Below are 25984 nucleotides of genomic sequence, written 5' to 3' on the forward strand. Positions count from 1 at the left end.
CACAGGACCACTTGTGGGTAGGAGCTGAAGCCCTTATTACTGGAGGTTCCTTGGATACAATGTAAGGTTTGAAAGTCCCTCAGATGGCTGTTCACTCATCATAACACGCCTCTCAAAGGCCAGGCTTGCTGCTCAAAGCTGGTACACCCACCCAAAACCAGGGAAGCACTCGGCCAAGTACCTACTTCTCTGAGTAGGAATGCAGCAGATAAGGAAGGATATAAGTGTACACAGAGGGCAACATCCCAAATATCCACCATCAGAACTACTGAGGTGTGAGGAAACTTCATGGTAGTCACAGCAAAATGGGTCTGTCACCTGAATTAAAGCTACTTTGCAAAGAGGAGATAAAAAAGATTCCCTGAGAGCTTGATATGCTGTGCCATGACAACATACCAATTAAAAATGGATGAATAGAGCAGGATTATCACTGGTCAGACATTTCCTCTTACAGTTTGTGGTGTAAATCAAAGCATGACACATTCCAGAATTTTAGATTTATTTGCATGTGTTTGGGCTGACCATGTTTACTCACTCAGGGTTTCCACTCCACCACTTGTTAATGCACTTGGCATGGTCTCATGTAAATACATCTAGGATTTCAAAGGAGGGTCATTCTCTGTCCCCCCCTCCATGCAGGGGGAGCATGCCAGAGCTATGCTGAGGATATGGAATGAGATCACTCCAGCTCAGTCACTGTGGGTGGGTAACGAGGAGGTTCCCTCTGGTGTGTGCCAATGTATTCCAAACCCTCACTATAGTCATGATATATTCACAGGAACACAACAAACCCATCTTTGAAACTGTTCCTCGATTCTCAGTCTACTTGCTGCTTTATGGAAGCCCCTCCTGCAGTGCTTTTCTGCTGATGAAAGCTGAATGGCAGCAAACAGGGGGGAAAGGCAGTGGGGTGGGGAACAAAGCAACAGTCACAGCAGAGGAAGGGATACAAGGGAATGCACGGAAAGGACGGTGGAGGAGAAGGATGGAAAACCAGGGCTCCAGCACGTATTTGAGGGTGTAACTTCAGAGCAGCTCTAACCCCTGTTGGTAAATCACTATGAGGGGCCAGCTGGGTGTGGAAATCCCAACACTGCCATGTGTGGCCAGGCCAGGGGGAGACTCTGCACTCAGGGTCACACCCTGTCAACCCCGTGCTCCTTTTTGATATTTAGAGCTTTGCAGGTAAAGCAAAGCTTCTTAGAACTTTGCCAAGCACTGGAAGTTGCAAAATTTTCAGGTTTTTTTGGTCAAAAAAAGGGTTCAGTGCTACACAAGAAAGGAGATGCCTCTCTCAACCATAAAACCCCTGTAGCAATTCCCTTCCTCTGTGAGTCCAAGGAAGTGCCCTGGTCCTTGCAGAGGCAATGCCCTGCAGTGCAAAAACATCAGTTCTGGTCCCAGCTGACATGGAGGTTTTTTCATATTTATTCTGTGCTGTTGTGGGAATAAAGTCTATGTTGGTCCTTGGCTTTATTTTTGAGACTTTATGGTAAAGAGTTTTGAATTTATTTTACTTAGAATAGAATTTTCTTTCTTTTAAATACATCTGGCTAGTTGGCATAAAATATAACTACAGCTGGCTCAATCCCTAGAGTTTAAAGGAATATTTCTGGTCACAGGGGATTTAGCTCAAAATTTATTCCAGGATTATGCACTCGAGGATTAAGGCAAAATAAAATCCATGCAACGCTTACTATTTTATATTTAAAATTTAGAACTGCTTTGAAAAACCCAGCCAGAAAAAATATATTTTTTTAACTTGCAAAAGATTATTGTTAATCTTTCAAGTTCTAATGATGAAGTTATCTTTCTGGAAACTGTACATATCTGTGAAATGCCTGTTTGCATGAAATGACAGGCTTTCTTGAGGTCATACTTCAAGTGGGGTTTTTTGTTTGTTTTCTATTTCTTTTGAGGGATGCACCACATTGATAACACTAACTCTTCTTCTGTACTTAGGATGGGATTTCTGAAAGCACTTATTATTGCATCTAACTCAAACCCAGCTCCATCCCAACGGTGGTTTAAATGGGAGCAGAATTATGTCATCTTAGAAGACTCTTGAAAATCCCCAATTCATCCCTATTTTTACCTCCTTTAGACCATGATAACTCATTTTTGCAGGGTACTGAACTAACACTCTTAAGAGCACCGTTTTTCATGGCTTGAGAGGAATGTAAGGTGGAACTTTACCAGCTGGGTTTCTAAAAGCCCAGAAACACTGGCCTTTCCCCTGGGTTTGGGGGAGACAGCAGCGGCAGGAGCGATGCCCGGTGCTGTGGGGCTCGTGGGGCAGGTGCTGAGCTCGGGTGGGAGATGGAACTCCTCTGAGAGACAGTTTTCAGTGGAACTACGGCAGCTGAGCTGCTGTGTCTAGCTTCAAACCACCTCTGCATGATTTACTGAGTGCTTTATGTTGCTCAAGGACAGCTGGCACAGGTGACCCCCTCAGGTGAGACCCCACCTTCAGAGCTGCCTCCAGCTCTGGGGAGCAGCACAGGAAGGACACGGAGCTGCTGGAGCAGGGCAAAAACGAGCTTGTTTCCTGGTGTCCCGGGTAACACCCCTTTCCTTACACCACATTTAAATGTTATCTATCTGCTGGTCCCCTCCCAGCCAGCTCCCAGCAGAGCTGACCACAGCAGAGCTAACAGCTCTTGGGACCTTTGCCATGTGCTGATTTACCTGAGTTCAATTTTTGTATGAAACTGCCCAGCTCAGATGAGGGGCACTTTTAATACTTCTTGGGAAGGGCAACAGCAGTGCTGAGAGGGATCCAGCACTTCCAGCAAGTGGCAAAAAGAGGAGAAGCTCAGAGGAATGCAGCACACGGATGAACATGTGAGGCTGGGCACAAGCGCGTTGGAACGGCCGTGAGGAGGAGCCCCGGCAGCACATCCAGCTCCCTGCCCTCCGCCTGGAACAGGCATTCTATGCATTATTTTTTTCCTCATCTTTAACTGAAGTTTGACTGAAACTCCTCCTAAGCAAGCCCCTTCACTGCCCCACGGCTCCACAGCACAGCAGTTGTGTTTGAGAAGCATGAGTGGTTTGGTGCAGGGTTTGTGGATGTATCCGCTGCGGGAGGAGAGACTATTTTTAGACATATCCTGATGCATCATGGTGTTTATGTAGAAAATTTAAAAACAGTTGGTCAGAGAAAATTTGCCTTTTACCATGTTAGCACATGAGTGAGAGCTGACTCACATTTTTATTATCTGAGTGGGTCTCATCTACTGGAACCATCATTTCCAGCAGTCATATCTTGTACTTCTCACATCATCAGTTCCTTCTCTGCATGTCTCTCCCACACATATTCAACCTTTCCAGTATCAAGAATAAGGGAAGTGGGAACACCCTATGCATTGCAGTATGCAAAATAAACCACTCTTTTGGGGTTAAAATCAGAACAACAATTCCAGGATACGGACACTGCTCAGCATCTCCCAACTGCTTTGTGCAAAGGTGCTCTGGAAGGCCCAGGGGAAACCCCAACAAGCAAAGGCTGCCATGAGTTTAACAGAGGAGTCTTTGCTAAGCTATTCCAAATAAAGCCAATCTTCAGGATACCAACTTTTTTTCAGTGTGGTATTTTCACACAAAGATTAATACACCTGAGTTTTGTTGCATGAGACAAGTCTCGTGAATCATAAACAAGTCAAAGAATCATAAACCTGGAAGACATCTGAAGACATCATGTCACGCAATGCTCCCATCCTAGGACAGGACCAGCCCTAAATGTTCCAGTTCTTCAAAACCTTAATCTATCCACTCTCATGTTCAGTGATAGAAATGACACCAATTTCCTCGGCAGTCCCGTCCCAGTGATTCAGATTCTTACTATTAATTATTTTCCTCCTGTCTATTTAAACCCAATCCTCCTCCTGACCACCACTGGTGTAAGGACCAGTTTTTCTTCTAACACTGTGGCTTCCTATTATGGCAAACAAAATTTTGAATAAGGGAAATATGATTTTTTTGAAAAACAAAGCTAGTACTTGAGATTGCAAAACATGAGTTTTGGGGTTTTTTTCTGTTTTAGTGCATGTCTCTGCTTACTGGTTTTAGTCAAAAGCATTATGGAAAAAAAGCTGCCTTTATGGTGTCTCAGAAATCCAGTCCCAATCTGATTATGCAATAAATCAGGGAAGGCAGACTGCTGTCATGGGACTGAAGGCTGATTTCTAGACCAGAATGGTTTCAGGAAAGTTAAACTTTTCGATTCTTATCTGAACCAAGCTATTTGAGGCTGGCCTGTCACTTGTTAGTAGTCTGGCTTTTCACCTCCAGAGACTTCAGTTTAAATCCTGGTTTAGGTCACAGTGAAAATGAGTTTGGTGGTTTGCATCCTAGTGGACTTCTGTCAACAGTGAGAAACCACCACCCAGTCCTGCACAACTGGAGAGTTTTGCTCAAGAGAAAGCCTGGACTGGAATGCCAGAGGTGACTGCAAGGCAGGACACCAGGGCAATGCTGCAGCTGCAGGAGAAGTGTGAACAGCACCTGCCACAAGGAAGGCCAGGGATCAGCACTACAAACGCACTGCTGCCTTTCCTGGGGCCTACTGATTGTTTGTGAAACTCATTTTGAAACAGCACCTTCAAACATTATTCAAAAAAATCTGATGAGAACCTCATAATGAGCAATGGTGACAGGGAAAGTGATCTCAGACACTGCACTTGAAATTAAATGGTTTGCAATATGCTTTGCCATCATCCCCACAGAAAAGAGTTGTTAGAGAAATGATGTGTTCTACAAAAATATTTCTGTATGAAGGTATATTAAAAAGTCTGATATTGTTGACCTCATGGGAAATACTGAAAATAAGGAAAGTCAAAATAATGGTGAGTTTCAGATCAGAGTACGGATTTTACATTTACTATACTAAAAAAAAAAAATAAGCCTAATGTAAAATTAAAAAATGCAAATAATGTCTTCCTTGCCTTTTGCTCCTGTGGCCCTTTTCTCCTTCAATCACACAAACAGAAAAAGAAATTCCTTCTCAGCTTCCCTGCAAACACAATGGCACAAAAAGAAGTAGAAACACTCCCTTTGTAGGCAGATGCTAAGCCCAAGTTTCTCAGTTCAGGTGTTCCAAAGCTGCAGATGCCACCAGTGAAAGGGCTTCCCTGTGACCCAAGGACTAAAAGGACTTTCCACCAGCTTTCCAAAACAGTAGACATACGGTTTTAAACCAGAGGTGAAAAGGTTTTTTCATCATTCTGTTTTAAAATGGGAACCCAAGAAAGCAGAACATGGTAAACAAATAAAATGTCCTTAAAACAAAAGGCTCTTAAAAGCCTCGTCATGGCAAGAGAGAAGGTTCTACAGAGTTTAACTTCCATGTTTGCTGATGTCCACCCAGAAACATCAAGGATCAGCTCGAGGCATTTATAGCAGCTGGTCCAATCCCAGTAACTGTAATATAACCAGGAGGTCTTGGGATTGAGATAAAAAAAGGCATCAGATAAATCCATGGCCAATGCCTGTGTCAGAAGCTGTGAAGAACAGGAGTGCAGACTGAGCCTCTGTGCCCCTGACAGCTGGAACCTGGGAGGGGGCTGGGGGAAAATACAAGTGGCACTTAATGAATGCCCCCATTAATGTAAGTTATGCACTGTACTCACTATTTCCCAGCTATAAAGAAATTGTTTACTGCACAATTGATTTACCCAACAGAACACTGCAAAGGCAAGAGAATGGACCTGCAAGTGGATTTGCTCAGATGGACACAGTATTCTAAACAACTGTTCTACTAAATAAACTCCCTAGACCATTCCATAGATTCCTTTAGGTTGGAAAAGCCCTCCCTGACCATCAAGTCCCCTCTGTGCCCCATTCCCACCTTGTCCCCAGCCCAGAGCACTGAGTGCCACAGCCAGGCCTTCCTGGGACACCTCCAGGGCTGGGCACTCCAAACCTCCCTGGGCAGCCCCTGCCAGTGCCTGACCACCCTTTCCATGAGGAAATTCCTCCTGATGTCCAACCTGAGCCTCCCCTGGCACAGCTGGAGGCCGTTCCCTCTCCTCCTGTCCCTTGTTCCCTGGAGCAGAGCCCGACCCCCCCCTGCTCCCCCCTCCTGTCAGGGGGTTGCAGAGCCAGAAGGTCCCCCCTGAGCCTCCTTTGCTCCAGGCTGAGCTCCCCCAGCTCCCTCAGCTCCTCATAGGATTTATCTCTAGACCTTTACCAGATTCCCAATGTGATACTGTAGCTCTTTAAGAGTCAATGACAAACATCTATGAAATGTAACTCCACATGTACTATTTCAGTGCAGACTGGATGTTGAAGTGTCAGATTAGACAAACAATTCGGATTTTGTAGGCTTTATTCCATATGATAAGAGTGGCTAAAAGAGCTGGATAGGGAGGAATCAGAGTGTTATGATACTTGTGTTTGTCTTTCTGCAATTACAGGGAAGAATTTAGATGAAACCATTCTGCTGTCTGTGGCTTTAATGAAGACCACTTGCCTTGCCTAATCAAAAAACCAAGAAGTATAGAGTTGAGATCCAAAAATATCTTGGTTTAATGACGCACACAGGCAGAAGTTTATAAGTGGGTAAACTTCCTTGCTGCTCAGCCCCAGTGCACCTGTGCAACAGCTGGATTTAATCTGTCAAGGACTGTATTTTAGTCTGGATTTTAGGCTGGAAACTGAACAGTGCCCCACCCAGCCGTGCTCCAGTCCACAAACTACTTTTAACATTTCAGTGAGGGTAGAACAATTGTATTCTGTGGGTTAAAGAAATCCAGGGATGATTTGTGTGTTGTTGGGAGTTTAAAGAAAAGAAAAGAGAAAAAAAAAAGAGAGAAATTCAGCCAACAAGAAAACAACCCAACCATTTGGCCTAGTGCAGCAAACAGAGCATCTGGACCTACTGATAAACTGATTGATACTTGTGCTACATTCCTTCCAGAACAGAATGGACAGACAGGACTCTGCTCAGTACCAACTAAGCCTGTAATGGTCACAGTTAAGAAATAAGATCTGCTCTTCTTCCCTATCGTTCAACAGTCACAGACCCCACAGTCTGCACCAACAAACACACAGACTGAGACACAGAGCCCCAACACTGCAAAGGGTCAAGCACAAGTAACTATCAGCCAAAGGCCAGAACAGTAAATAAGCCCAGCTCTGAGCCTACAGGCTTTCCCAGCAGCCATTTAGGAAACCTATCTTTGGACACTTTTTTCCTCCTCCCCCTCCAATCGTGGGTAAAATCTTGATACCACTGACCTAAGTGGAGCCAGGTTTTTAACTGTCAGCCTTACCATACACATCCATCTGTTAAACAGATGGTATGAGTTCAGGCTATGATCTCATACCTTCTCAGGTACATTATCAAACCCCAAAGCATCTACAGCAAAGGACCTGCATGTGACAAGACCACCTCAGCATCATGAAGATGAGCAGAGTTCTCCTTGCCAAATTTGCAGAAGGCAGATTTTTCAAAAAGGACCATAAAAATGTTGTTTGGCTGCTCTGTGAGCTCTGACACTCCAGGACACTATTCCTAAGGCTAAGAGTTGAACGCACTCCTTGAGACACTGCCCCTTCTCCCTTCCACTTTTGAATCCACTCTTCTAGCATTGAAGTTCACTGGACTGAAAAGTGAAACACATTGTAATAAAATTAACCAATATCCAACCTAATATCCAATCTAAACCTCCCTTGGTGCACCTTGAGGCCGTTTCCTCTTGTTCTGTCCCATGTTATCTGGGAGAAGAGGCCAATCACAACCTCCTTTTTTCCAGGCTGAGCCCCCCCAGCTCTCTCAGCCGCTCCTGGTGCTCCAGACCCTTTCCCAGCTCCATTCCCTTCTCTGGACATTCTTCAGCCCCTCAATGTCTTTTTTGTCACAGGGGGTCCAAAACTAAACCCAGGATTTGAGGTGTGGCCTCACCATTGCCCAGCACAGATGCACTTTCCCTTTCCATCAGCTCCAGATCAACATCCTCTCTCACTCCATGGCCCAACAGGTATCTGATATAAAGCTGCTCCTCTCAAGAAGCTGATAAAAACCTATCCCACAAGCTATGACATTCCATTAGTTAGACATCCATCTAGGCCTGGGACCCTGGATTGAGTTCCTTGTTTTGGGGCCTAATTATGTGTGACCTCCAGTGCCATTGCAACGACAGAAATTAAGAATCCTCCTGAGTCCAGTGACCAGGACCAAGCTCTGGGAGAAGCTCTGCTTTAGATCAAACAGGTCATTCAAGGCTGAATGAAGTGGGAACACTTGCTTTTCATTTTAATGAGGGAGAGGGAGGGAAACTAGCTGCAGTTGACCTGAAGCAAATGTTTTTTCAAAAAGTTTTGCTGAACTGGAAAATCAACTTTTCACAAAGCCCCTGATCAACACAGGGTTTTATGTTGAATACAGATGGATAAAGCCCCCTATTGTATATTACATTTTTTTTCCTTAGAAATACTATTATTTTCTTCCTTTGTTCCATTTTTCCCTGGGAATTAGCTTTGCTTACACTAAACTAAAGTTTGAGCTTAGACATTCAGAGGTGCAAGGTGAGATTCCTAATCCCCTAGTGCAGTCTATGGAAATTGAGAAAACCTTCTCATTTTAAAGATTTATCAATGAGTTTCAGTCAATCAATCAACCACAAAAGAAGGACCTCAGCCTGCATATACGTAGAAGGAAAAAGCAATTTAGCAGACACATGCATTTGAAAATATAAAATAAGCACCAGCCAAGCCTGTGCCCGAGTAGAGCAGCAGATCTGAGCCGCTGAGGCCGTGGGGTGAGGAGACCGAGCGACATTCCCGCGGTGGGAGAATGTGCACACACCAATTACATCTGGAAACACACAACTTGGGGTATTATCTGGGGGCTGAAAGTTTCACCACAATAGAATGTGAGAGGGTCTTTCTGTTGGTGACAAGCCCTTTCACATGGCTGTGCCCTGAAAAGAAAGGAATGCCAACACACCAAGTCACTTCTGCATCTCCTGTCACCATATTTTTCTTTCCCATGCTCATCTTGGCCAGCTGTTACATTGTCCCAGCTCCTCTTTATTTGAACAGCTTGATGGAATTCTGGAGCAGCAAGGCAGGCAATTCCCATCCTTATCCCCAGCTCTTCCTGGTCTCAGCCATATTTCATCACACAGACACACAGCTGACTGACTGACTTACACACAGATAATGGTGGGTGGTAGAGCTCTGCAAGTAAACCTCATTTATTTTTGGTTTAGTTCTTCTTAGGAGCTTCAAAGCAAAAATTAGCCCATTTTCTTCCTTAACAACAAGCTCTGCAGAAATTCCTTTTGCAGAAATTCCCAAGAAGGAATTTCAACACAGCTTTATGCAAATCTCAGTTTGAAATGGCAGCTCCAATTCTTCCACTAGTTTTTGGTTTCATGAAGCAACTAGAGATTCTGACAGTGCAAGAAGGAGTGCTCACCACATTTCAGTGTATGTGCGACTCCTACATCACTGTGCTATTTGTTTGCTCAAATATTTATCTAAACAATACTCGTGAATGGTTAAGAAGTGTTCTGAATTTCCCATCTGTAGAACAGGAATTAGACACAGAGACACTAAGGACCAGCCACTCTCTTCCCTTCCTGCCAAACTCACAATAAAGAGCAAAGTCTGAACATAAGCATCTAATGTTCCCAAGGTGAAATTTGGGCTCAGAATCTGAGCACATCTTTCACAAACACAGTGACTAGGTAAAACATTTTTCAGTAAAAAAATTATCTAAGTACCTAAAGTTTTCCCGCTCTGCTTGCACAGGACTGAAACCTTCTCATCAGGAAGGAGAGGTTTCATTCTTATCCCATGGAAAAGCCAGTTTGGGAATTAAATACTAGGAGACGTCCTTAGGCCTAAAATCCCTTAATGAGTCTGAGCATACCAAAAATACATTTCCTATACTGAGTTCAATACCAAACACAACTGACTTTGTACTCAGCATCTAAAGAAAATGTATTTAAATTTGTTCAGTTTTATCTTAACGGGAGACACCAGAGCTGTTTGGGCAGAATAACTGCCATGGGGCAACAACTGCTTTGCTCTGCAGCTGCAGGCATGGCAAAAGTCCTGTCCTGCAGCAGAATAAAGAGCTGCCAGGCCCAGAACACAAGGATGCACTCCCCAGAGGATGCAGGACTGTGGGGACGGAGCCAGAGCTGATACAGATTCTCTGGCCACTCTTGTAGAAAATCACTGCCAATCTGAAGATGATGTGCATCTCCCCAGGCAATCACACTGGATACTCAAAAATCTCAACAGGCATTGAGAAAAGCAGATCCCTTTGGCCAAGGCCTCCCTCTTGCCAGCAGGGACAGACCCCTCTGTGTCTCCACTCTGAGGTGCAGTTGTGACGGAGGTACCTCGTGCTACCAACCTCCAGCCCACATCCCTGGGCTTCCTCTGCACTGCTCACAACTCTAGGCCTCCCCACAGCCCCCAGCCTTCCATCCAGGCAGATTGCTTGGCTCTTTCTGCTCACAAGAAGAAGGCTGGTTGCAGCGTTTGCTTTGGCTGAAGTAAAAACACGCTGTAGTGCAGGGACTCTCCTCACCCCTCTGTGAGCGAAACCCCTACGGTTCCAGTTCACAGTTCTGACTGACACAGCAAAATAGTTCACAACTGCTTTCGAGGCCGTGGCACTCTGCAGGGAACCCTTCTTTTCACACCTCATTCACAGGCTGAGCTCCCACAGGAGCATGAAGGGCAAGGTACTGGTGGAAGGGTTTTGAAGGATGGCACGGGACAGGGTTCCCAGGGGCGGCGTAGAGCACAACCGAGGAATACTCAGTCTAGTGTGGGAATGGAAAGCTACCCACCCACACAGCCTGGGGCTCCTCGGGCACCAGTTCCCCCTGTCCCCAGCACCAAGCCTCCTTGGCTCACCCTAGGCTCTCTGCAGGTTAGGCATTCCCAGGGTGAAGTGTCCCACTTTCACTCCTCTGACAGCAGCTTGGGAAGAAAAAGAGAAATAACGCTTGGAAACCTTATTTTCTGACTTCGTGCTCCTCCTGGCTGCTGGAAGAGCGACTCCAAATCCTCCTCATTGCTCATGCTCTGCTCACTAAGGCTGCTGCCTTTGCCTGCACAGTTCCCAGCTCCCTGGCACATCTCCTGGCTGTAAAACACAGCCACCAGCAGGAACTTGTGATAAGCCTCAGCGTGGGTCCAATCCCACAGTTAACGGAGACAGAGAAAAACTATACTGAGCTGGGACAAATCTGTAAATTTAACCCCCATCTTTTGTATCATCCAACAGTATGTCAGAAGACCATAACACAGCCTGAAAGAGGGTAGGACAATGTGGTTTCCTGAGACTGGGAGAGACTGGAGCCAGTGACCCAGGAGGTCCCATCCCTTCCCATGCTCTTCTTTTCTTTCCATGCTCCCTTCTTGCTGCTACACATCTAAATTTAGGCTGTAAACTAATTTTAACTGTAAGGGGCATGGGGTTGACTCTTTTGAGTGTCTGACACACTGTAGGAGCAGGGTAACTAAAACACAAATGCTTATGTAAATTCATCTTTGATTTTGTAATCAATTTAGTTCACTAATTTGTTGCAGGGATTGGCTGAAGTAACATGCCAGAATTTTTACTGCCTCTGCCATAAAACTGACAAGCGTAGGTTTTCTGTTTTTGTTTTTACTTCCTTTCAAGTGTAATAACTTCCCTTTTCATAAAATGCCAACATATTCTTTTAAAACTGTCAGGCTGCCATCAACCTGGTCATGATCCAGTGCCAGGCCATAGCCAGACAAGATGAGTTACAAGGTAATCTTTTCCCTGCCAAACAATACAAAGATATTGGCACCTTTCTCACGGCTGCAAATCAGCTCAAAGGGCCACAGAAATCAGAAACCCAGGAATTGCTTCTTCCTCTTTTTGGTGTTTGCCTTGCAAGGAAAGTGGTGCTCTGCAAGGAACCTAATGTTTTCATTACTAGCACCCTGGCCTCTTCCCTTTCTCCAAGCCTTTTCCTCCACTAAAGTCCTGGATATGATTTTAATGAAATCGAGGACACCCTCCCCCTCTCCAAGTTACACACTGGATTCCTGAACACTGGTTTCAAGGAAACAGTATTCTCAAAATGAAATACAAAGCAGCCGCACAGCTTTGGCAGGGGGGACTGCACAAATGCCACCAAAGAGTGAATCACTCTCTCAACCTCATGGGATGTGTATCAATATTCCTATTCAGGAAGGCCATCCAGCAGTGGAGACCATCCCTTACATAATGTAGAAAAAATAGCACAAAAGGCCACAGAACTGGAGGGTTGACCCCATTTTTTCATTTGGCTGCCATGGAAAATGAGGTTTTTCACAGCTCCTCTGCTGGTAAATCAACACATCAGCATAGTCAGAGTTTTAAGAGAGATCTTTAAAGCACTGGTAGTTTCACCTGATTTTGAGACTGCACTTACTGTCCTTTGCTGCTGTAATCCCTCTGAATTCCTTTGGCTCTCAAATTCTTTGAGATGCATGAGGATGGTACTGAACTTCCACCTCCTTCTTCCATCCCCCATTTGGGATTTCAAAGGAGGACATGCCAGCCTCTTAATTTAATAGCTCTGAAAGGGCCTCAAGAACAGGGATGGAAACAAGTGTCTCCATGCAGCGTTTCCTGGGATGAGTGCAGAACTGGTAGGTTTGCACATGCAGAGATCAGGCAGGGACTGCAAGAAGATCCAGTTAGTGCTTCTGGGAGAATACACTGTTTTTTAAACATTTTTAATTGTATGACCATACAGCACACAGTCACCCCAGCAACACTAGTGCATCAATCCTTCCTCACACCAGTTTGCTGAGCAACACAGAACTCACAGTGGCCAAGCTGAGCACAGTCAGCCTGGATTCTGCTGGAGACACCCTGGGTTTCACTTTGCCTACCTGGCAGCCCTGAGAACAGAGATCCTGGGAGCCAGACCCTGCCTCCTACTCAGTGTGTTTGCAATAAGGCAGAACAAGGGGATGTCAAAGGCAGGATTTGCACCCACGGTAGCAAAATAGTTAACAATGCCAAGACTTACTCCCAAACGGAGACACTCTCTGGCAAAGTTTGCAGCAATAAAAGTATAAATATTAATTCTTTCACAACAGCAAGCATATAGGGATATGTTATCAGGTATTTGCTGATAATGCTGTGTTATGGAGTGATAATGGTATGGAGGAAAGGTGACATTTTTTCAGAACGATTTTTCAGCACAGAAATGTCCTCTGGAAAGCACTGAATTAACTGATATGTTACTGGTAATTATTGCTATAATGACTGGCTATTAGAACAAATATCCACACGTGGTACTCACAAAAACACCCATACAACAAGTGTAGTACCCATCACACACATCCTTTTTGAAAAGTGAGGCTGTCATTGGAATTTAGTCAGCTTTGGGCTCTACACAAACTATTTAGCAAAAGACAGCAGCCATTTAGTGGAGAGTTGCAGCAAGGTATTATCTTTAGGAAACCTGACTTGGAATTCCCAGGTAGGTTACAGGTCCCCAGACTGGTAAGGGCACATAACTCCAGTACTCACAATACAGTGTTTGCACCCTTTAATCCAACACAAAGTATCATTAGAAAGGTAATGTTTGCAGTCACGTTAGAAATCCCAAAGCCCAAAGCATGCAATATTACAGTGATGGCAGCTGAATATCAAACACACTGTTTCAAGGTATGAGGTTTGGGACAAGCACACAGACCAGGATACGAAAAGTTTCGCAATCCTTCAGCTCAATTGTTCCGGAAGCATGAAAAGAATGATTAAAGAAAATAGAAAAGAAAGGGGACACAGCTCACTGAAAGCATGAAGTGATTTAGGAGTTTGTCTAGTTCTGCTCAGGAAGCCAAATGAACCACTCACCAAGGGAAAATGATATCCAGTAAGGAAAGGAAATCAGATGAATACACAATTTACACACCGTCCAGATAAGAGATATTTACCTTCAGATAACTTTAAATTCAACTACTGAAATCAAGTATTTCCGGTCTCCAAAACTCTTATGACTTAGACCAACATCTTTATAGCTCTAATCCGTGTAGTTGGAGATGGAAAAAAAAAAAAGGAAAGAAAGAAAATCAAACAGAGCTTGAGGTACCTCTCCAACTCCATCAGTTACTGGACACACAGCAAGATAAGGTACAGTCCATAAGGAAGTCCTCAGGCAATCTTCTGCCTATAGAGCACTCCAAACAAAGTAGTCCTCTTTTTCTTCCTCAGTATATTTCATTTGAAATGTTTAACTAGAGAATGGGATTAGATTAAAAAGAAATTTCCAGGGAGAGCTGCACTTAGGCTGCAGCCCAGTGAGAAATATTAGACATGCAAGCCATGATGATGGAGAAACCAAATTTCCACTCTTAAATTTATATAGTATAATTAGCAACAAATCTACTCAGAAAAAGATTTTAAATATATTAGTGGTTAAGCAGCACTTTCCTTTCTGATGACATAATGCTATTCTTTACATTAAATCCAACCTCACTCAAGGGCTGCTTTTGACATTAAAGTGGAGCCCAACAGTATGAAAGTGAATTAAAACTGGTGTGAAGTTGAATTTTACATGCTCTCCAAGACATCTTGAAAAAAGTGGTCAGGGTTCTCTTGGTGTTATTGACACCCAGTTTCTTTCCTAACACATCTTCATGTACCCACTGGATCTCGGTGGGTCAGGAATCAGCACCAGAATCATTCTCCTTTCCATCTTTGTGCAAGTCTCCATGAAATGGCCTCTCCTGATCCCAAAGGACAAAGCATCAACATTCCCATTTTGCACACGGTGCCAACAGCCTGGAGGGTTTTGGACAAAAGCATGTGGAAGGGTGTGAGGAAAAGGGAAAAGCCTGCAGTGTGTCCCACCAAGGAGCTCACCATCTCTTGTAAAGGGGGCACTGTTTGATGCCAAAGCTCTAACAGCATACCAAAGAAATAACTAAGCTAGAAGATAGATCTTATAAAAGACCAGCCTAACTCCTCTCCTAAGGAAAGGACTCACTCTTCCCAGGAAATCCCATCCGCTGTAGGATGTATAGAGGGAGCACTCATTATGGGCAAGGGTGCTGTATGCACCTAGAGAGGCAATTTGCTTCTTGCCTCAGAGAACTTCCATATAAAGAGGTCAAGAGAGAAGACAGAGACTCAGGCAGACAAGTAAAAAGCCAAAAGGGACACAGGGACAAAGGAGAACAGCCTTGTAGAGGTACCTGCAACAAGCTGCACACAAAACTCTTTGTAGGCATTCCTGAGGTGCAGGCTCAAGGAAGATCTTGAAGGACAAGGACATAATATGTGATTCTGTATGACTACAGAAGAATCCTCTGACACACAAACAGCAGCAGTAGAAGGGAAACTTGACATATTCAGCATATGGCAGTGTATAATTTTTAATAGAAAAATTACAAAATAGCTCTTGAAATGTCACCAACAAACCTTGAGCACAGAGTGATATTTTTAAATTATCTATATTTGTTTTGACATTTCAGCCTTTACTATTTACATACTCTTTAACATTAATGTTGAACCAATCTGGCTTTATTTTAGCAGGCAACACTTTATTAACACTCTAAAACTTCAAGTTTCCTCAAAAATGCCTTCAGCATGCAATTTGGATGACAGCCAGGTGTGAAAATTCACCTCTAGCTGAAAAGTACTAAGAAATGGAATGAACTTTGGAATGGAGAGTATGTGAAGTTCAGTTACCCAAGTCTTATGAAAATACAGCAAACATGCAGAGTAGCTGGTGTGCCATCTTACACAGGCTGATTGCCCAATCCACGTTTCTTTGGTGGACACTTGCTCATAGCAGTCTGGTGAGTAAAGCAGTGCCAGGGCTGTGAGTCACATTCACACCCCACTTCACACTTTCACTGTATTTAACAGATTTGCCTTACAGAAGAAAGAGTCCCACAGTAATCTCAGACCCCACACCCCAGGCACCCTACAGATAGGAGGGGATCACTTTCTGCAATGCAAATGGGAGTGAGAGAACCCTAAACATGATTTGAAAGGCCCAGCCAGTGACTTTTTAAAAGCAGTTTACCTTGCACATCCCTTTGTGCTGACGCTCCACCAGCACGGCCGAGCTCTGGGCAGCACAGGGGGGACTCCCTCCACTCCAGCTCCAAGGGCAGCTGCAAACACTCACAGCCATGTTCTGCCCCAACTCTTCTGCTTCAGAGAGAAAAGACACAATTAGAACAGAAAAAGGAAAACAGGGCACAGAATTAGCACTGTCCTTTTTACTCTGTGGTGGACCGGGAGTGAGGATCAGCTTCCTTGCAGAAATCCTCCAGAAGGGAAATAATGACACTTTGCTTGTTCCTCTTCTTGGGGGTTTAAAACATGATTAGATTTTAGGAACTGAACCAACAGGAGAGGGAAAGTGTTCTCACAACTAAGTGCCTTCCTTGCATTATTTCCTAGCTTTCATGGGACAGAAGAAACCAAACCAGAAGAAAGTGACTGCCCTGCCTCACCTGGTCATTTTTAATTACTGAGTTAATCAAACTGGAAAGGCCACACCACCCAATTTAGGCAGAATCTTGGAGAGAAATCACCTTCTTTTTTTTTTTTTTTAAACTATTCATCTTCCACTGCTTTTTAGAGGGGAGGGGGTAATCAGAAATTGTCATTTTCTCACTGTGTGGACAGGCAAAAGCCAGAACTGACATGTTTAACTTGGGAGGAGGAAAGGTGAGACTTCTGGTGAATGGCAGGAGTCAGCTAAAAACTAAACACCTGTCATATTAAGTAGAAAGAAACCTGCTATCTACCGAAACTATGGAGCAGAATCTGACCCCACCTACAGAGAGCTTGAATTACAGGCTATTTGTTACAACAAACAGAAAAATCCCAGGGGACCCAAGCCAGGAGTGGGGCTGGGCAGCCAGGCTGGGCAGTGTGTCACAGCTCTCTCCCCAAGGTGACAGCCTGTCCCTGGTGCAAAGAGCAGCCCAGCTAAGGAAAAATGTGTTCCTTGCCCAGCCAAGCTCCTTTTTCTCCCTTGGCCCCAGAGCCAGGAGGAAGGCAGTTCTCCTGCTGTTCATCCCATAGGAAGTGCTGCACCTTTTCATACAGGGAGTGGGAAATAAAATGTTACACATGAAGTGCAGATATCCTTCAAAAACCTTCAGATGGGAAAGGGTAGGCCTGTCAGTGGGAACAAACTCTGTAATACACATCAATAGTCAGTGTATAGTGGCACAGTGAAGTGAGGCATGTCCTTCCTTCTTTGCTGTCCTTCACCAGACAAGCAAATTACACTAATGTCACCATTTGTGCAAGGTGAAAAAGCATTTCTTACCATCCTGACTCTCTAACTGACCATCTGGAGACGCTTCCCAATGACCAGCCCTCAGATCTAACGTGGTAAGAAGCAGGACTGCCCCAAGGAGTGCAGGGCATGCACTCACTCCTTGGAATGCAGCCTAGCACCCACTGTGGTTTGGGCTAGTTGATGAGAGAGCAGGGCCACAAGTGCCTTCTAAACCAGAAACAAGGCTCATGGCATCAGACCTGTTACAGCAGGGCAATAGTGGCAGGAAAGAGGAACATGCTCTGTGATACCTTGACGTAGGAGGGGTGAGAAAACAAAAGCCAACTCACAAAAGAAGTGTCTAAAAGCGGGCCAGCTTAGGCCAAACACCTTGGATGCCCTGAACAAGGTCTACACAAGAAATGGTAGGTTAAACCCCATCCTCATCTAGAAAAGTCAAGTGTAAAAAGGAACAACTCATGTTCTGCTTTAGCATGCAAACCCAGAGGGACACAGAGAAAACCCCTCCTTATGTCACCCCTCCCAACTTCTGCTGCTCCCAGAAACACAGAGGGACTGAAAACAAGTAGTTTTGCAACTTTTTTCCTTTCCATACAATGTCAATAGGATAGAACAAATTCAGAAAGTAATTTGGAATACAACAAATGCCACATAAGAGCTAATACAGCTGCCTCTGCAAGGACTGGTGATGATCCATGAGAGAACTAAGACAGCACAGAAGGCCAGTCGCTGCCTTCCATATACAAACCAAATATGCTATAATTATATTAACCTTCTTACTAATAAATCAGAATTTTAATTGAAGGTCTAGTTAACTTAGGAAGCAATGGCAAGTATAAGCCACAGCCCACTTGCTTGCCAGTGTATTTGAATACCATTACCAAAAGTGCATGCATACAGCTGGAAGGTAGAACAGCTATAATTGAGGGGGAAATTTGGCCTCGTCTCTAAAATCAATCTAAAATGATAGCTAGATTCATATTAAGTAGGAAAAAAACCCCAACCATTAGTTTCCTAGTTTAAACCTCTCACTGAAAACACACTTTAAAATCTGATACTAAATTGCCCAGCCATAGTCCTGGTACAAAATACAGCACTACAGATGACACACTGGGAAAAATAAAACAAAATTAACATACCAATGTTTGTGGCTGGACCACTGTACCATTACTGGCATTTTGCTTATGTAGTGATTCCATTGGTGTTTTGCATTACATGGCAAAACCATAGGTTTCCCTTCTAAGAAAAGAACTGTTTAATGTGCCAAATGGTACATCTGGAGAGAAGTACTGCCAGCCTGCATTGATAACAACAAAAAAAAGATTAATCCAGTGCCTGCTGGCACGGTTCCTAAATGATGATGCTCCTCACAATATTCCTATTAAGAATCATATTTTGGTAATGCATTGCCTAAAGCTGGAAGCCTGGAAAGCATTTCTAATCCATTATTCTATGGTTTTTTATTTTTTTGGCAAATCCTACAGCTGCAGGGGAGATGACTGTGGTTTTGGTGAGATAACATGTATTATTAGTGCTTTGTTTTAGCTTTTTAATTAAGTTATTCTGTTGCCTTTCACTGTCAGGGACACTATCAGGCACAGAAGTTGTTTGATCATCAAATAAGCAATTTCAAATGTAGCCTTTTGCCTGGTAGTGTGGATTTAGTGTCATGGGGTATTTATGGTTCGGTACATGCATCACAGAAAATGGGTAGAAAGGATCTTTTAGGTCACACATGGTCCATTATAACACATACTTCCACAGTGTGCTACACTACTCTCACAGAAAGTCCAGTTGGCCCTTCCAAGAGGTGACTTCTGCCACTCCTCTGTGAGGTTCCTGCACAAGTCAAACTGCTCCTGGCAATGGGATTCCTGCCGGAGGGACCTCAGTGCCCCTTGGTACAGGGCTCTGTGTGGCTGAAGGTCTGCCACTGTGCATGAAGCCCTGCAGTGTAGCAGACCTCCAGCCAAAGCTTTAAATTTCAATTACGCCTCCTTTTTAGCAGTGCCTCCTTCCTGACAATTTCACTGAAAGGAAGCAAAAGCATCCCAAGCATTTTAGAGCTCACAGAGTGATCCAGGCATCAGCCAGGTCTGCTGATCAACCCCAGGGACACCAGATACCACCTCTGCTCGCAGAAGGAGCCCAGCAGATGTTGTGGAAGATGCTACTGCAGCAAGGCACACAAGTAATTCAGGGTAGGTTTAAGACATCACCAAGCCCATGTGTTCCAGCAGACAGGGCAGGGGCACAGAGATGCCTTGGAGCACAGCTCTGTGTTGCCTGAGCTGTGCCAAACAATCCGAGAGCCCAACCAGGCAGATGTGCAGTTCTTTCAGCAGCTGCAGGGGCTCTCTGGTTTTGAGGCTTGTAACTTATAAAAGGTCATCCAAAAAACATGAATTATGATTTTTCCAGTAAAGGTGAGTGATTTTCCAACTGAATACTTCCCTGATTTGGAGGTTCTAGGCACGCTTACTGGAGTTCTTGGAAAGAGTACTACCTTATAGGTCTTGGAGCAGAAGTTCACCAAAACATGACTTTGGAGTTGTTCACCACCAGTCTGAAATAGTCTGTGGAGCATATTAAATACTCAGTGGAGAAAAAAAGGTGATGCCTTTTCCTAACAAGTGTTTCACCCCAGAAAATTCCAGAGTGCAAGCTGACATAGTTGAGGCAGGATATTTCAGGGATGACACATCAGTGCACGTGACAAAGTAGACACAACACAGGTGAAGTATTTGGAATTCTGTAAAAGCCTATGGGCCATTATTACACCCGTGCTGCTTTCTTAGGGCTGGGGAGGGGTGAGACATGGCTCTCAGGGTTCCACCCCTCAGAAGCTGCCTTTATGTGTGAAATTTCTCCACAGTTAGAACAAGGACACTCACAGGGTGTGCTCAGGGAACTGCTGGTTTTGCAGGGCACGTGTACGGCCCCATGGCATCACTGCTCCTTTGGGTGTGTGGGACTGTGCTGCAGAGCACCCGCAGGGGAGATGTACCCCTGCACACTTCAGCTAGCTAATTACCACTCCCCACAGCATCAGTGAACACTGACAAACAGAGTTAAACCCATCCTTTTCAGAAGTCTCTGTCATCCTCCCCCCACACGGACAAATTGCCAGGCGTCCCAGGGAGCTCCCACGTTCCACCCTGTGAGGAGTGTCAGTCACGGTGACATTCACCAGTGCTGCCCACAGCTGGGGGCACCTCCTCACAAACTCACCGGGCACAGATAAAGACACACTTGGAGTCTGCAAATGAGTCAAGTTTGGCAAACAAACTCACCTGTCCTCCAAATATATTGACATTTTTCATCTCACACAGCAGTTCCTTTACTTTCCCGAAGATCAGAATTTTTACATTCCAGGAGGTAGTTTTCAGGAGTGCTCTTTAGTTCCTTCCTGAAGAAACATGTTTGAAAATTGATCTTATCTAAGTTATTTCCTTCTCTGACACAGAATATTGGTGGAAATTTGAACAACGGGCTCAGAGCAGCATCCCTGTCAACAAGGGAATGAGGAGTTAGACACAGGCTATGGAACTTTCCAAACAGCTTTGGGGAGCTGATCTCTACAAAGTCTTTTATCATTTGTTTACTTTCAATGAATGCCCAGACCTGTGCTTCATTTTATTGAACAATCAGCTCTGAAGTCTTCCCAGGGGCATTTAACATGAGCCTCGTATTTTAGTGTCAGACATGAAGTCCACAAATACAGCTCTCATGTCATGCATCGTGAATTTCTGCTTATTTTTATGCAGTGAAAATGTTGTTTTTCCTGGAAAACAATGTAACAGCAAAAGAACAAAGTTCACAGTGAAAATAGATGTGGTGTGGTTTTATCCTATGATAATGTAACAGGTCCTTAATATTTAACTTCCATAATAACAGCTGAATTAGACACATGCTTCCAAAGCCTAACTGTTCCAAGCCTGGCTGTTTCACAGACGGTGGATGCAAAGATTAAGTGACTGCCTGAAAAGTAATACAGGAAGCCTGGGGCAAAGCCAAAAACTGATTCAAGAACTCCTGATCTCTATCCATTGTGGGAACCACAAGGCTATTGTGCCTTCCAACTGGTGTTATTATTTTGTACCTGTATACAGTGTTTGCACTCACCATTAAAATTGCTCTCAATACCATTAGAAAACACCAGCTCTTACCTCCAACAAGCCCCATGTTCGGTCTCACCAGCCCTAACCCCCCCTCAGACGTGGATGGAGGCCCAGGAGCACCTCCCACCACGCTCCCAGCACTGAGAGCCCCCTCCCAGTCCCATGAACACAACCCCACAGACCTCCCCACCTCCCCTGAACACGACATGCCTCGCCATCTGCCTGCCAAGCCTGCAAATCTGGCAGCGTGGCGGGGAAGTCTCACCTGGGCAGTGGTGTCTGGAAGGTACCTGTGGTTCAGGAGCCCTTCCCAGGGTGGTCTGGGAGCCCACACTCACCTGGCACGCAGCAACCCCCACCGCAGGAACGAGCTGCGGGGGCTCCCGGGGGGACCTCTGCAAATAGATCTTAGCAGGACTTCAGTTCCAAGGAAAAAAACCCCAGAGCTTTCACCTTTAATTTGGGATAGCTGAGAACATGGAAAATGAAAGCCTGTATGGGAGGGATGCAGGCAAAGGCAGCCGCTGTTACTGCTCCTGTTCCTGTGTCGGGGGAAATAAACCCCAGGCGTGTGCCCTCCACAGCCTCCCCCGTGATGTGTCTGCAGCTGCAGAGCACACAGCACAAGTACAGCCCAGGAACTGCACACCAGTGTGTCCTGGCACTGATCACCCTGAAACAGCTGCTGCACCTCGTGTTCACACGGCGCTGCCTCGCTCAGGGGCTTCCTGAGTGAGAGCCTGATGTGCCAGAAGCCATCAAATCCAGCCTCCATACATCTGCTAAAACTGCTGAGGGAAAAAGCAAAACATGAAAAATGTTTGTATAGAGCAATAAATGAATATGGAAGTCTATAGCACATCTAAAAATCTAAAATTAATCACTATTTTAAAAACAGTCGTTATTTATCTTTTAAAAATGTCTTAATTTTCACAAACACGCATACCTGTGTTTATTGTTCCATAAACCAGCTCATCCAGATTTCTTCCTATTAGCCAGATTCCATAACTTACAGTAGATCAGAAGTGAAAAGCTGGATCCTGTCAAATGCTGCCAGAAAACTTGTGATTAAAAAAGATTTCAGGGATGAAGTTTCCCGAGTAACCACAGCAAAACCACATATTGATCACTCGAGCTCAGCGCTCTCCCTTTCCCAAGGGAAAGGACTGTTTACATCAGTTTGAGAGGAAGTGGTAGAAAGAATGACTGTAATAGTGCCCTGTCCAACATTATTGCCTGGTGCTCTCAGCATCTGCTGATGTTTGAAGTGCCTGTGCACAAAGTGTACCTTTGCTAAACTTCTCAAAAGATGTGAAATCTCAACTTTTTTTGGAACAACAAAATCAAAATTAGGTGATAATGGATATGTAAAATCTATGCCACCTTCTTCTCTCTCAGTCCCCCAGCAGGAGCCAGCAAAAATTTGTGTTTGAACCCCACCAGCACCATTACTGAATCTCTAAGATTCAGTAATCTTAGAACAGAATTTATTTCATTAATTTCTATTCCCTGTCTCCAGTCGGAATAGTTCCCATAGAAAACTCAGGGAGCTGTGGAATGGCCATGACAGCAGAGAAGGAAAAGAGTATTACCATCGAAGAGACTCTACAGTGATCACTTGTCAATATTAACATTTGCACATTCTTTTTATTATAGACATAGAAATGCTGAGGAAATATTCTTTTCCAACTGTGACGTTCTCCCAGGGGTGATGGTTCTGAAAGGAATACCTTCCTCATGCTGTTCATGACCTGAACTGCACAACACGGAAAACAGCACCGTGCTTTTCCCAACAGGCACAAGGAGGAAGCAACAGGCCTTGTGTGGAGACTCACCCTGACCATTGAATCCCTGGAAGACACTCAGTCATTGGCAAATCGTCCTCCTGCTCCACAACACGCTGGACAACCCACTGACAACTTCTTTCTCTGACAACTTGCTGTTACTCCAGGGTGTGCTGGGCAGCCTCCAGTCTGTAGCAGGCTCCAAAAGATGCTCCTAAGCTCCCAGTGCCTCACAGGTTCCAGTACTGATCAAAACAAGAAGGGACAAGATGCTGAGCATTTTCTGTGAGGGTTCTCCAACTCAGCAATTCACAGCATGGAATTTATAATGCCATTCACTTTATTACCTCACCAATAAGACAGGATATTTTTCTCTTTTAGGTTTGTTTTTATGGAATGACAGATAGCAGGACAGCAGTGAGGGAAACAGAAGGCATCTGCTTGGCATTCAGTGCCTGACAGTCACTAATGTCATGGGTTGGAAAAGTTTAATCTAGAATTTGCCTTAAAAGAAAGAGGTAAAAATAAGGGTAATAAATAAAAGGAGATATGTGACTGTGGTGGAGGAAGAGAACTATCAGTGGATTTGGCACTCAAGGAGAAAGAGCACTGCTCTTCTCTCCGTACCAGCTTCCACATAATCCTCCCCCCCATCTCCAGCACACCCTTCACAGCAACAAGCTGTCCTTGGCATGACCCATGCTTCCAGCTAGTAAAATCCTCCTCTCTTCCCCCCATTCCCTCGGAAGGCATCAGTTTTCTATTTTAAAAATATCAAGTCACCCTATCTCAGCTGCATTATAAATGAAGACAAACAAAACAACCCAAAACAGTTTTGTGTGTGTGGAACAAGAAAAAAAAAGCACTTCAAACCCAAAGAAGTTTCCAATAAGTCACTCATTGAAATTCAGGAAGAAAAAACCCCAAAGGGTAAAAATACCCCCACGTATCCAAGTTCTCTGAGGCCATTTCTTTCCCTCATCTGTGTTCCATCATCTTCTTCCTTATCCAAAAAAGTTGTGGTGTCCGTGGGAGTATGAACAAACATTGGTGTGACCACCGAAAGGAACTCTCTGTCTGGCAGCACAAAGCCACGTGTTATCCCGTCTCCAGGAACCCAGCCCTGCTCCGACGGTCATAAATATTCCCTGATGACAAAGCAAAGGGTGGTCATTCATCCACACTGAATAAAACTGGGAAACCCTGAAAAGCACACTGGGATCTGCGCTCTGTTCCCAGCAGCCAGTGCTGCCACTCCACCCTCGTGGGATCCAGGCAGGAATGCTGGGCTTCTCCCTCTCGGAGGTCCCAACCCACCCGGTGGCCATTAAATTTATCTCAGGATAGTCTTATCCAAAGCAGCCCTGAGAAGGATTTTGGGGGGCTGGTGGGTGACAGTCTGGACATGCCCCATCCTAGAAACCCCCCATGTGCTGGGTTGATCCCCCAGTGTGGGCAGCAGGGCAGGGAGGGGATTCTGCCCCTCTGCCCCTCAGGTGAGACCCCCCTGCAGAGCTGCTCCAGCCCTGGGGAACAGCACAGCAAGGACATGGAGATGTTGGAGCCAGTCCAGAGGAGGCACCAAGATGATCAGAGGGATGGAGCAGCTCTGCTGGGAGGAAAGGCTGGGACAGTTGGGATTGTTCAGCCTGGAAAGAGAAGCTTTGGGGTGACTGAATTGTGGCCTTCCAGGGCCTGAAGGGAGCCTGTGAGAAAGAGAGTCTCTATTTACAAGGGCCTAGAGTGACAAGGAGCTTTCAGAGCTTTACAAAACATTTATCCACGTGTTTTGAAAAGGGAGGGGAAAAAAATTAAAAAAAAGACTCATTACACTACTGACTTCACAGTACACTGCATAATCAAAGATCTCCCAGTTTTCAGGAGAGTGTTACTCAACATCTCATTGCACAAACACTCTGCTTGGGCACGCAGATCTGAGAAGGATCAGTAACGTATGTCACAGGCTGGCCAAAGTTATTGATGAGAAAGTTATCTTCATGAGCAACCTTCCCTTAGTCAGTGGGAAAAGAAAAGATCTAAATGCAATTCACTGTCCTCTGCTGGTCTCCCTTTCCAGCCCCCAGCCTCAAAATGAACACATTTACAATGAACACACAAACAATCACTCTGTGCTTACCTGTCTGCCTTCTCCTCTTATGCTAGTCTTTTAAATTCAGTTTAATCTCGCCACTCAAGGTAGAAACAAGTAATAAAGCACCCGGTTTATCAGTCAGTGCAGTTGGAGAACCCTGCTGGCATTTGTGCCCCTGCGGACGTGCGGGGTTGTTGACACAGCGAGGCCAGCCATGCGTTCCCGGTGCAGGACATCGGCGGGCTCCGTTTGCTCACTGCACAGGTGACTGCCACCAGAGAATGCCATTGCTCAACAGCCTGCCCAGGGACCCACAGGAAGGACTCAAGTCATCTGAGACCTGCATTGGGAACCTGCCAGAGACCCCAGCACCACCTCGGATTAGCACGGAACGGAGGAACTGCGGCCATCTGCCGCAACAGGACAAGGGAGAGAGTCGGGAATAGCCAAAAAGGCCCCCCAACCCCAAATCTGGTTACACTTTCAGCTGGCTAAATAAAGGGTTTAGTAGTTAAAAGCTAAACAAAACAAAAAAAAAAATCAAATTTCCAAGTTTCTGGTTTAAGAGAAAGATGAAAAAAAACCTTTACATTAAAAAAAAAAAGCGTTCACATTTTTTGTTTTTCATTTTCAAAGAGTCCAGGATGTGAACAGTGTGGCCACCTGGCCACAGCATCCTAGCAAGTGTCAATGTCTCCTCATAGAAAATGATTATGACAT

The 25984-nt window shown here is 44.8% G+C and overlaps 2 long non-coding RNA genes across 3 annotated transcripts in view; both read right to left on the reverse strand.

Moving 5' to 3' along the window:
* The window catches only part of LOC127463299 (uncharacterized), a 136251-nt gene extending 113677 nt beyond the window's left edge, over positions 1-22574 (reverse strand). For both annotated transcript variants that reach the window (XR_007900766.1, XR_007900767.1), the window contains exons 1-6: positions 22327-22574; positions 22080-22170; positions 20561-20676; positions 19774-19843; positions 18407-18564; positions 16032-16159 (exon numbers count right to left, since the gene is read on the reverse strand). This is a non-coding gene — a long non-coding RNA (uncharacterized LOC127463299). The remainder of the gene's footprint in view (positions 1-16031; positions 16160-18406; positions 18565-19773; positions 19844-20560; positions 20677-22079; positions 22171-22326) is intronic.
* A 341-nt stretch (positions 22575-22915) lies between these two features.
* On the reverse strand, positions 22916-25637 carry LOC127463303 (uncharacterized). The gene is made up of 3 exons (XR_007900772.1): positions 25310-25637; positions 24113-24320; positions 22916-23417 (listed from the first exon to the last, which is right to left on the reverse strand). It is a non-coding gene; the product is annotated as an uncharacterized LOC127463303 (long non-coding RNA).
* Between the last annotated feature and the right edge of the window lie 347 nt (positions 25638-25984).

Source organism: Manacus candei, unplaced genomic scaffold (assembly GCF_025592945.1).
Source record: "Manacus candei isolate 608988 ecotype Guabito, Panama unplaced genomic scaffold, ASM2559294v1 h1tg000153l, whole genome shotgun sequence".
Taxonomy (NCBI): domain Eukaryota; kingdom Metazoa; phylum Chordata; class Aves; order Passeriformes; family Pipridae; genus Manacus; species Manacus candei.